General features: G+C 45.0%; 3 non-coding genes across 3 annotated transcripts; all 3 read right to left on the reverse strand.

Moving 5' to 3' along the window:
* Window positions 1-10,042: 10,042 nt before the first annotated feature.
* Window positions 10,043-10,124, reverse strand: TRNAL-UAG (transfer RNA leucine (anticodon UAG)). The gene has a single exon. It is a non-coding gene; the product is annotated as a tRNA-Leu (tRNA).
* Window positions 10,125-11,006: 882 nt separating this feature from the next.
* On the reverse strand, window positions 11,007-11,088 carry TRNAL-AAG (transfer RNA leucine (anticodon AAG)). The gene has a single exon. It is a non-coding gene; the product is annotated as a tRNA-Leu (tRNA).
* Window positions 11,089-11,662: 574 nt separating this feature from the next.
* TRNAL-UAG (transfer RNA leucine (anticodon UAG)) lies at window positions 11,663-11,744 on the reverse strand. Its single transcript has one exon. It is a non-coding gene; the product is annotated as a tRNA-Leu (tRNA).
* Between the last annotated feature and the right edge of the window lie 492 nt (window positions 11,745-12,236).

Here is a 12,236-nt window from a genome sequence, read left to right on the forward strand (position 1 = left end):
CTATGCGTCTCAAAATGGCGGACATTGAGGACAGGGCACGCAGAAACAACGTGAAATTCAGAGGAGTCCCTGAGACTGTGAAACCCGCTGATCTTACTGCCTATCTCCAAAAGCTTATGATTACTGCTTTACCAGACTTAGCGCCGGCTGATCTTATTATTGATCGAGCGCACAGACTGCCCAAGCCTTCTTTTCTATCCGAGCAGGTCCCCAGAGATGTGATTGCACGTATCCATTTCTTCCATGTAAAAGATCAGTTAATGCGTTTTGCTAGACAGCACCCGTCTCTCCCGGACCCCTTTACAGGGATCGCTCTATATGCTGATCTGTCACAAGCTACACTCGCGGCTAGGCACAACCTAGTCCCCATCACCAAGATTTTACGTAATCATAAGGTTCTGTACAAATGGGGATTTCCAGCTAAGCTGGTTTTGGAAATGCATAATGAAACACATGTGATTGCTTCCATAGAGAAAGGTATGGAGCTCCTCAGAAAATGGCGCCTCCTCCCTACCAATGGAGAAGCGGCGGACCCGGACCCTCTTCCTGACAGAAGAAGTTATCATCGACTCAACAGAAGAAACAGATAAGTGCCAGCCTGATACCAATGTGCCTTTTTATTGTGTCTCCGGGCTACACTACTCTATTGCCCCTCAATTTGGTCATCGCCCAAGTGCCTTATTTGCAGCAGTTAATTACTCGGGCTTAGGTTCAACTAAGCACCCGCTGAACGGCCACTGTTCTACGTTTCTTTCCCCCAGGAAATTTTGCAGGATGAACCCTGCACACTGTTCATTGGATTTTTCTATGTCTATTCTCCCCAAGTTCACTGTTGGCCGTTGGAGGCCCAATTCCCGGTTTCTGGTTTTCCAACCACAACTATTGATGTCACTGACATGTAACACCCTCCTGAGAGTTATGCTCGCTTCTTGGGCTCTACTTCTTCAACTTACAATTGGATGGCAACTAACGGCTGTACTGTTTATGAATAAACATTAAAGTTATGTCTCACAATGTGAGAGGCCTCAACAGCCCCTACAAACGTAGATCACTTTGGAAGTCTGCTATGGATATGCACTGTGACATCCTGTGCATACAAGAAACTCACTTCCCCAGTGCTAATCCACCTAGATGCACACATGGGAAATTCCCCCATGTTTTTACTGCCAATGACTTGAAGAAAAAAAATGGGGTTTTAATAGCTGTAAGAGACACTGTCACCTTTTCTTTGTTGCAAGATTATATTGACCCTCATGGTCGGTATATTATTCTGATTGCTGAAATTAATCACTCTATATATACGTTAGTGAATTTATATGCTCCAAATGTTAGACCTGCACGATTTGTCCGCAAAGTTGTGCGCAAAGCGAAATCTATGCAAAAGGGTAATCTGATTTTGTGTGGTGATTTTAATATAGTATTGAATGCTGATCTTGATTCCTCCTCTGTGGCCCTCAGGCAGCGCCCCTGTCTAGGTAGCTTCTGTCATGAAGAAAGGCTTTTTGATCCTTGGCGCTGCACCAGGGCTACGGAGAGGGACTATACGTATTTCTCTGCAATACATAACAGCTATTCGAGGATTGATTATTTCCTCACGGATATGCATTTGCTGCAAAATGTGATTAAATCAGAGGTTCATAGTATCACTTGGTCAGATCACGCACCTATAACACTGGAAATTGTAGACTTTAACAAGACTAATAGTAGGCCACTTTGGCGCAACAACACCTTCCTATTGTCTCGCCCCGCTATTAGGGATGAAGTGGCAGCGAAGGTCAAGGAATTTTTCCACTTAAATGACAATGGAGAATCCTTTCCTGCAATGGTATGGTGCGCTCACAAGGCCTTCACCCGAGGTGTCCTCATACAAATAGCCTCGAGGGAACGCAAAAATAAAACCCGCCGCATAACGCAGCTCCAAAATAAAATCATTGAATTAGAGGGAATGCATAAAAACCCGACCCTCACTTCCCCCACCATACTCCAACAGCTCAATCAATGTCGGGAAGACCTACGGCAGGAGATCAAAACTGACCATGACCTGTACTTCAAAAGACTGCAATTATCATACTACTCTCAAAGTAATAAGGCTGGTAAACTATTAGCCTCCCAACTTAAAAAACGACAGACTAAAGCTAACCTACCTTTCATCAAGCACCATCAGTCACATTTGATTTTTCGTAATCCTAAAGACATAGCGAATACCTTTAAAGACTACTACCACTCCTTGTATAACCTTAACCAGGACCAGGACACTCACCAACCCTCTGACACGGAAATTGATCGTTTCCTTGGGACTTTGAAACTACCTAAAATAGATATCCCTACATTGAATGCTTTAAACTCCCCCATCACTTGTGAGGAAGTGACCGCAGTGATTAAGTCGTTGCCCATGCATAAGTCCCCAGGGGCGGATGGCTTCTCAGCTGAATACTATAAAGCATTTTCGACTATCCTGACACCTAAACTTGAGACAGTTTTCAATTCTGCCATATCCACAGGCTCCTTTCCCAAGGAAATGCTACAAGCTATCATAGTCACGATCCCTAAACCAGGAAAAGACAACTCTCTCCCCCAGAACTTTAGGCCGATCTCACTCTTGAACTCCGATTTAAAAATATATGCTAAAGTACTGGCAAATAGATTGATGAATGTTACCCCTACCCTGCTAGGTTTAGATCAAGTAGGTTTTGTTAAGGGTAGGCAAGCACCTGACGGAACAAGACGAATGATCGATCTCCTGCGATATTCTGAAATTAATAAACTTCCTAGTGTATTTTTAGCCTTAGATGCAGAAAAGGCCTTTGATAGGGTACACTGGCCATATCTATCTAAAACCCTTCAAAAATTTGGATTGTCGGGCCAAATTCATACAGCTATCATGTCCCTGTACTCGCACCCATCAGCAAGTGTCTATACTTCAGGCCTTCTCTCAGACCCCTTTAATCTGACTAATGGTACAAGACAAGGGTGCCCACTGTCTCCCATAATTTTCTCACTTGTCATAGAACCGCTAGCAGAAAGTATCAGGGAAGCGACGGACGTGAAAGGTATTCGGATAGGTGCAGAAACCCATAAAATAGGACTTTTTGCTGATGACGTCATTCTCACAGTTACTGACCCTGTCACGTCCCTTGCTAAAATTCAAGAGCTGATTAACAACTTCGGGAGGGTATCCTATTATAAGGTTAATACTAATAAATGCTATGCCCTAGGGTTGCACTTGACATCAAGTACACTAACCAAACTAAAAAGTGTCTTCCAGTGTAACTGGAATCCTCCCTCGATCACATACTTGGGAGTACAACTTTCCCCCTCTGCCTCTGATATATACATGCACAACTATCCTCCCTTGTTAGATAAACTGACTGAAGAAATGAATCAAATAGCTAAACTACACCTCTCCTGGGTAGGCAGAATAGCGGCTTATCAAATGCAAGTACTGCCTAAACTACTGTACCACTTCAGGACGTTACCAATCCCTATACCGTGCAAATTCTTTACTCACCTATCCACACATCTGAATAAATTCATATGGGCAGGTAAAAAACCTAGACTAGCCTTAGCGAAACTCTATAAGCCAAAATACCTTGGTGGTATGGGTCTCCCTAACGCCCAGGATTACTATCACGCAGCCATATTGGACCAAATGAAGTACTGGTTCTCCTGTCAATCCGACAATAAGTGGTCAAACATAGAACGTACGGTCACCCCTGGGCATGACCTTCCTGCTCTAGCTATGGCGGCTAGCATTCACCACAAACCAATTGTCCCTGAGTACCCTACTATACAAGCCTCGATTAGGGCATGGTCGGGCCTGACTCAAAGTAAAGTTACTGACGTACCACTAAGCAGACTACAAATCCCATTAGCAACCTACCAATACCTAATACCCGACTTCTCCACACAGAAATGGAAGCAAACAGGCAATCATTACACTGCGCCCCTCGGCGAACACATAGACCTAGCTGACCGGTATAGACTACACCAAATTCAGCACCTCAATGAGACCAACACTCCTAATCCGATTGAAATCCCACAAGCACTATGGGATTTCCTCCTAAACAAGAGCTCTAATTGTAGAAAGGGGATCTCACTTTTCTATAGACTAGCAAACCCTCTGTATCTAAACACTAAACTGCCCTGTATGTTACACTGGGAAAGAGAATTGAAGAAGGACTACTCACTTTCGCAGTGGCATATGGCGCTAAAATATAATGGGAAATCCTCAGCGTGTATAGATCACTGGGACAATGCCCAGAAGATATTACACCGATGGTACCTCACCCCGCTACGCCTCCACAAAATGCATACAGATATAGGCCCTATGTGCTGGAGAAACTGCCAGCACATGGGGAATCTTTATCATATCTTATGGAGTTGTGAAATTATCGCCCCGTATTGGAAAAAAGTGGAATCCCTGATCAGAGACATCACAAAGTCTAACTGTACGATAGAGCCAGGTTTGGCTCTTCTTAGCCTTTCGATAGAACACTTCCCTCCAGTAATGCGGAAAATAGTGATTAATATCCTTTTTGCTGCCAGAATTTCGCTGACAAGACATTGGAAGACCCCCATACCCCCCTCTCTAGAGGAGGTTGTTACCAGAGTAAACAACATATACCTTATGGAAAAGATGTTGGCTTATAAAGAAGGGGCAATCCTGAGTTTCCATAAATACTGGGAGGCTTGGGACTCTTCCAAATATGTCTCTCCACATTTGTGATCTAATTCATGGATATTCATGTTGAACTGTATCTTGACTTTAAGTTGCCTGAACCCGAAATGCGTAACATCCAATTGAAGTGTGAATAGAGGTAATAGCATTCATGTTAACCCAGGAGTAGTGCCCAAGGAGGACTAGGTATCTTTGTTTGTGTTGAAGTTCCCTGGTTACCGTTTTCCCTATGCTGTATGGACAAGTTTTGCCGTCCATTATGTGCACACAAATGAGCTACGTACTTACATGTATCACCGCCCTTGACCCTCGGTAAGGTCAAAGGATACTAATACTCAAGTAATCCTACTCCAGCCCTAAGCCTGCTCACAGTGTGTACCCGTTTGGGGTGACAGGCTAGGCCTACTAGTGGGCCATCTGTGGTTATCAATCTATTGTAGCTCTAATAGGATACTATTGTTTATGTTTTTTTTTCTTCATGTAAGTATGTGTAACACTGCTTTCAATATGTATAACAACGCTACACATATCTTTGTCAAATGCTGTATACTTGTTTAATGCAAAACCTAATAAAAATCTTTGGTTATAAAAAAAAGAAACTGGTCTCCTATAACGTAAAGGGCCTGAACTCGGTCAGGAAAAGATGGCTGGCCTTGAGGGAGTTTAGGGCCTCCGGCGCGGATGTGATACTAGTCCAGGAGACGCACTTCCGGGCTGGGGGCTCCTTTAGATTCGCATCTAAACATTATCCGGTGTCTTATGTGGCATCGGACCCCTCGGTTAAAGCTGGAGTAGCAATTTTAATAAAAAACTCATGTCCTCTCCAGGTTAGGTCATCTCACGTGGATCCTCATGGTCGTTATATTATACTGCAGGGGTCCTATCTATCCAACCCTATGACGATCATGAACATCTACGCCCCCAATTCAGGCCAGGTGAAATTTCTCACAGATGCCTTGGCGCGTCTGCATAAGCTATCTTCCCCCTTTACAGTTCTAGGGGGGGGACTTTAATGCTGTGCTCTCTCCCGCCCGGGACAGACGATCTCTATTTAATCTCACTCCCCCCCCGGCCTCTCACACCCTGGCTACCTCCTTTAGGAAACTTATTCGTACACACCACTTGTTCGACGCTTGGCGGCTGAAACATCCCCTGGGTAGGCAATACTCATTTTACTCCCCTCCTCACAAGATGTTCTCTCGACTGGATTATTTTTTTATTACGGCCCCCTTGATATCTCACGCAGTGTCGTCTGACCTGGGTGCGATAACCTGGTCGGACCATGCCCCCTTGACGCTAGATTTATGCCTCTCTGCTGCTTTCCCCAAGAAATGTCACTGGCGACTCAACGAGTCTCTGCTCAAGCACCCTGAAATCAATACTAAACTCGAGGCGGCCCTGTCCGAATATTTTCTCCTAAACAAAGGCTCCGTGCCCAGCGCGTCCACCCTCTGGGAAGCCCACAAGGCCTTCTTCCGGGGGCAATGTATTGCCCTTGGTTCTCGAAGGAAAAAAGATGCGGCTCTCTTGAAAACTTCCTTGCTCCTAGAGCTTAACAGAGCAGAAAGGGCTCTGCTGCGCTCCCCTACGGTGGATCGGCTGCGCACGGTCACTGGCCTGCGGAACCGTATAAAATCCCTAGACATGTCTCTCATAGACAAATCGATCCTGTGGGCTAAACAAAAGTTCTATGAGTACTCGAATAAGCCCCACAGGATGCTGGTTTCTAGACTTAACCCTAGGCCTTATCACGCCTTCCCGGACCATGTCAGACTTCCTGACGGGTCCCCCACTTTCTGCCCCCAGACAATGACCCAGGTGTTTGGTGACTTCTATGCCAAACTCTATAATTGCCTAACCCCCCCACAACATCCTACTTTTGATATGGCTGCTTTTGAGGAGTTCATGTCGGACCTGAAGCTCCCCCAGTTGTCAGATTCGGATCTGCATATACTAAACGCACCCGTTACAGAGGAGGAGGTGGACAGCACCGTTAAGGCTCTCCCCTCCCACAAAGCTCCAGGTCCGGATGGCCTCCCATACTCCTATTACAAACACTTCCTCCCAATCCTGTCGCCTCATCTAGTGACCCTGTATAATTCGCTGCTTCTAGGTAAGTCCCCTCACCAACATTTTCTTCACTCCTTCATCACGGTTATACCTAAACAGGACAAAGACCCGACCCTACCAGACAACTACAGACCTATAGCCCTTTTAAATTCAGACTACAAACTATTTACAAAAATCCTTGCCAACCGTTTGTCCCAATTCCTGACGAAGCTCATAGACAGAGACCAGGTGGGCTTCGTTCCTACCAGACATGCGGGTGACAACACCCGGCGAACTATAGACCTAATTGACATGCTGAACAGGGTTCGTCGCCCCGCCCTGATTCTCAGTCTGGACGCCCAAAAGGCGTTTGACCGGTTGAGCTGGCCATACATGTTCGCAACCCTCACTAGATTTGGCTTGCGGGGACCCTTTCTCTCCGCGCTACAATCCCTATACTCCAACCCCTCTTCCCAGGTTCGATTAGTGTCCTTCACCTCCCACTCATTCCCTATGACAAACGGGACGAGACAGGGTTGCCCTCTCTCCCCGCTCCTCTTTATACTCTGCCTAGAGCCCCTGGCAGAGGCTATCAGATCTCACCCTGATATCAAGGGGGTACCCATGCGGCAAAGGGAGTATAAATTATCCTTATTTGCGGATGACGTCCTCCTTACTCTAACCAGTCCCCACATTTCCCTCCCTTCCCTGCATGCCCTACTCACTCAATTTAGTTCCCTATCGGGCTATAAGGTCAACACGGCGAAGACGGAGGCCCTCCCCCTCCATGTTCCCCCGGAGGAACTTCTGCGTCTACAAAATACATTCCCCTACCGTTGGTGCACATCGTCCCTCAAATATCTTGGGGTTCAGCTGACGACTTCCTACTCCGCCCTTTACCCGACCAATTACATCCCTCTGTTTAAGTCTATCAACAGTATGTTATCTCGATGGACCTCCCTTCCCCTGTCCTGGATAGGCCGAATTAATGTGCTAAAAATGTCCATCATGCCAAAACTGTTATATTATTTTGAAACCTTGCCTGTCCCCATCCCGATGTCACAGATTAAGTTGCTCAAGCGCTGGTTCTTGAAATTTATTTGGAATGGCAGGGCCCATAGAGTGGCCGGTTCGGTGGTTTTTGCCCCCAAAGATCAGGGGGGCATGGGTGCACCGGACGTCTACAAATACTATCTGGCATCTCATTTGCGCCCGATAGTGTCTTGGTCTTGCCTGAGACCTCCGAATCGCTGGACGGAGATTGAGATGGGTTCCCTATATCCGACCCATCCTTGCTCCTTGGCGTGGTCGCCGGGGACAATGAGGGACCCTGGGCTTCTGGACCTCTGCCTGGGTCCCATGTTGTTCACGCTTAGACTGTGGCGTTCCTGCTCTTCCAAATTTGCATTGTCTTCACCCTGTCCCCCCCTCTCTAATGTGCTGTTTAATCCTTTAGTTCCTGACAGTCTATCGCATGTTCGTATGTTTCCCTGGGCTAAAGAGGGATTGTTCCAACTCCGCCACTTCGTTCACCCTGTCACGCGTAAACTTAAGCCCTTTTCGGCCCTCCAAACTGACAGTCAACTCCCAAACCACTTGCGGTATTCATACCTCCAGATAACTCACTACTTTTCAACTCTTTCCCCCTCTCTCTCCCTCTCCACACCGACGCCTTTTGAGTTGCTCTGCTCCCAGGGCCCCTACCAAGCAAAGCTTATCTCTAGTATTTACCATATACTCCAGCAGAGGTCCTCTCTCACTGCCCTATCCCACTCCTACATGGACAAATGGACGCAGCTCCTTAATCAACAAATCACTCTCCCGCAATGGTCCAGAATTTGGTCCTCCACCTCTAGAATTTCCAGATGTGTGGCACAGAGAGAGACAGCATATAAAGTCCTACTGTTCTGGTATAGGACCCCCGAGGTTATTCATCGGTATGATGCCTCTCTTTCTCCCATGTGCTGGAGGTGTGGGAGAACCAAGGGAACGCATTATCACATCTTTTGGCAATGCGCACTAATTACTCCTTTCTGGTCCATGGTTTCTCACATGCTCCAGCAAATTTTTGACACCCCCATTCCATTGGATCCTGTCCACCTTCTCCTAGGCCTTCCCTTCCCGGAGTTGGGGAAGGCAGCTAATAAATTAGCTTCCTATGTGCTGCTTGCTGCTAAAAGAGCTATCCCCTCTAATTGGCTGTCTACTCAGCCCCCAACCCAGATTCAGCTGATACAAACCGTCAGGGACATACGCAGGATGGAACATTTGACGGCTATGGTGGAGGATGGGATTGACCGGTTTGGCGTGATTTGGGCCCCCTGGGATGCCTCGATTTTTGGGCTCCCACAGGCGCCCTTGGTACCCCTAGCCACCCGGTCGGTGTCCGTCCCCTAGTGTTCCCTGACCTTCTGGCTCCCTGATGTTTTGTATCTGGTCAGTACTTTAAGTCTGTTTCTGCTGGCCCAACGGCCGTTTGAAGCTCACCTTGCCTCCTGAGGAAATTTATAGTGGTATGTAGCCTTCTTTTGTCAGGTATTGGTCACGTTATTGAAGCACCTGCTCAAGACCCCTACCCCTGCATTACGACATATGTTTTCTCTCAGCCTTTTTAATTTAATAATGTCTTACGTAATACTTTTCTGTTGTTTATTTCCTTTCTGCATTTTATTTTGCTTTGTTTTCTTTTAGTTATCTATTTTTATCCTTCCATTGCTACTGTCTGTCTGTAGTCACCATGAGGTTATATCAGTTTTTCCGATATGGTATGCTCCAGATTTTCTTTGGATATTGTCAGTTCTGTATCTTTTCATTTTCTGTTTAAAAAATTCTCTCAATAAAAATTACAATTTAAAAAAAAAAAAGGTAGTTAAAGTTTCACGGAGATGGCCAAGATGCCACCTTATGTGTTTCAGTCCTCTTTCTGAGGCAGCAGGTGGTGGTCACTTTACACTTGAGAGTGGACTTTGGGTGCAGCATTCTGTGGCAAGTTCACTTGGCACTCTGCTGAAAAGTGTGCCAGCTTTTCATTAGTACTGCTTGTTTTTTGGTGTCCACACTTAAAGTGTTAATGTGGAATCTAGCTTACAGGAGAGGTAATCACGTTCAGTTGGACTTGTTTTGTACCGTTGACAAGATTTCACTAGTCATCTCATCAGAAGTGTGCCCTTTTGGAAGACTTCTCAACCAAAGCATGCAATTTCCTAATGCTGCTGTTCTGAGATTCCAGTGTGTTGAGCAAGGAATGCCAGCAAAGTGCAGCAGAAACTTCAGAGACGCTTGAGCAATCAAGGATAGGCATTTGTTAAAAGAGCTTGGCAGCAGTGGGATTTGAACCCACGCCTCCAAAGAGACTGGAGCCTAAATCCAGCGCCTTAGACCGCTCGGCCATGCTACCTGTGAAAGTGCTCTTGCTAAGGACTAAAAAGAGGCATGACAGTCTACATTCCATGCTCTGCATTCATTGTTTGTATGTGACATGTACGTAACATGTATGTCATGTGTGTCATATGTATGTAACGTGTGTAACATGTATTTCATAAGTGTATGACATGTATGTAACATGCATTCAACATGTATGTCATATGTATGTATAATCTGTGTAATATGTGTGTAACACGTATGTAATATGTGTGATATGTATGCCATATGTGTATTGTGTGTCATATGTGTAACATGTATGTAACATGTGTGTACCATGCATGTCATATGCATGCCATATGTGTGTAACATGTATGTAAGATATGTGCAACATGCATGTCATATGTGTGTCATATTAATGTAACATGTGTGTGACATGCATGGCATATGTGTGTAGCATGTATGTGATGTGTATGACATGTATGTTATATGTGTGTAATATGTGTAACATGCATGTGACATGTGTGTAAAATTGTGTCTAAATGGTGTGCAACATGAGTGTGACATGTATGTAACATGCATGCAACATGTATATCATATGTATGTAACATTTGTGTAATATGTGTGAACTATGTGTATAATATGTAAGTAGCACGTGTGTCACATGTGTGTAACATGTATGTCATATGTGTGTAGTGTGTGTAGCATGTATGTAATATGTGCACAACATGCATATTATATGTATGTATCATGTATCAAACAAAACATGCAATGATTGCAGCTTTTCTAATGCTGCTAAAGCAGAGAGGTAAGTGTTTTTTGAGATTCCAGTGAGTTGGGAAAGGAACTGCAGTAAATTGCAGGAGCAAGATCAGAGAAGCTTGAGCCCTAGAGGGTAGGGATTTTGTTAAAAGGAGTTTGGCAGCAGTGGGATTCGAACCCACGCCCCCAAAGAGACTAGAGCCTTAATCCAGCGCCTTAGACCGCTCGGCCATGCTACCCATAAAAATGAACACGTTATCGACTAAAATGGGGTGGGACATTCCATGCTCTGCATTCATTGCTTGAGCTGGAGGCCTCAGAACTCTAAACTACAAGTATTCACCACTTTATCCATTATAAAAGGTAGTTAAAGTTTCACGGAGATGGCCAAGATGCCACCTTATGTGTTTCAGTCCTCTTTCTGAGGCAGCAGGTGGTGGTCACTTTACACTTGAGAGTGGACTTTGGGTGCAGCATTCTGTGGCAAGTTCACTTGGCACTCTGCTGAAAAGTGTGCCAGCTTTTCATTAGTACTGCTTGTTTTTTGGTGTCCACACTTAAAGTGTTAATGTGGAATCTAGCTTACAGGAGAGGTAATCACGTTCAGTTGGACTTGTTTTGTAACGTTGACAAGATTTCACTAGTCATCTCATCAGAAGTGTGCCCTTTTGGAAGACTTCTCAACCAAAGCATGCAATTTCCTAATGCTGCTGTTCTGAGATTCCAGTGTGTTGAGCAAGGAATGCCAGCAAAGTGCAGCAGAAACTTCAGAGACGCTTGAGCAATCAAGGATAGGCATTTGTTAAAAGAACTTGGCAGCAGTGGGATTTGAACCCACGCCTCCAAAGAGACTGGAGCCTAAATCCAGCGCCTTAGACCGCTCGGCCATGGTACCTGTGGAAGTGCTCTTGCTAAGGACTAAAAAGAGGCATGACAGTCTACATTCCATGCTCTGCATTCATTGTTTGTATGTGACATGTACGTAACATGTATGTCATGTGTGTCATATGTATGTAACGTGTGTAACATGTATTTCATAAGTGTATGACATGTATGTAACATGCATTCAACATGTATGTCATATGTATGTATAATCTGTGTAATATGTGTGTAACACGTATGTAATATGTCTGATATGTATGCCATTTGTGTATTGTGTGTCATATGTGTAACATGTATGTAACATGTGTGTACCATGCATGTCATATGCATGCCATATGTGTGTAACATGTATGTAAGATATGTGCAACATGCATGTCATATGTGTGTCATATTAATGTAACATGTGTGTGACATGCATGGCATATGTGTGTAGCATGTATGTGATGTGTATGACATGTATGTTATATGTGTGTAATATGTGTAACATGCATGTGACATGTGTGTA

The sequence above is a fragment of the Lithobates pipiens genome, unplaced genomic scaffold (genome assembly GCF_037356315.1).
Source record: "Lithobates pipiens isolate NorthernLeopardFrog02 unplaced genomic scaffold, aLitPip1_a1.2 Scaffold_28, whole genome shotgun sequence".
Lineage (NCBI taxonomy): Eukaryota > Metazoa > Chordata > Amphibia > Anura > Ranidae > Lithobates > Lithobates pipiens.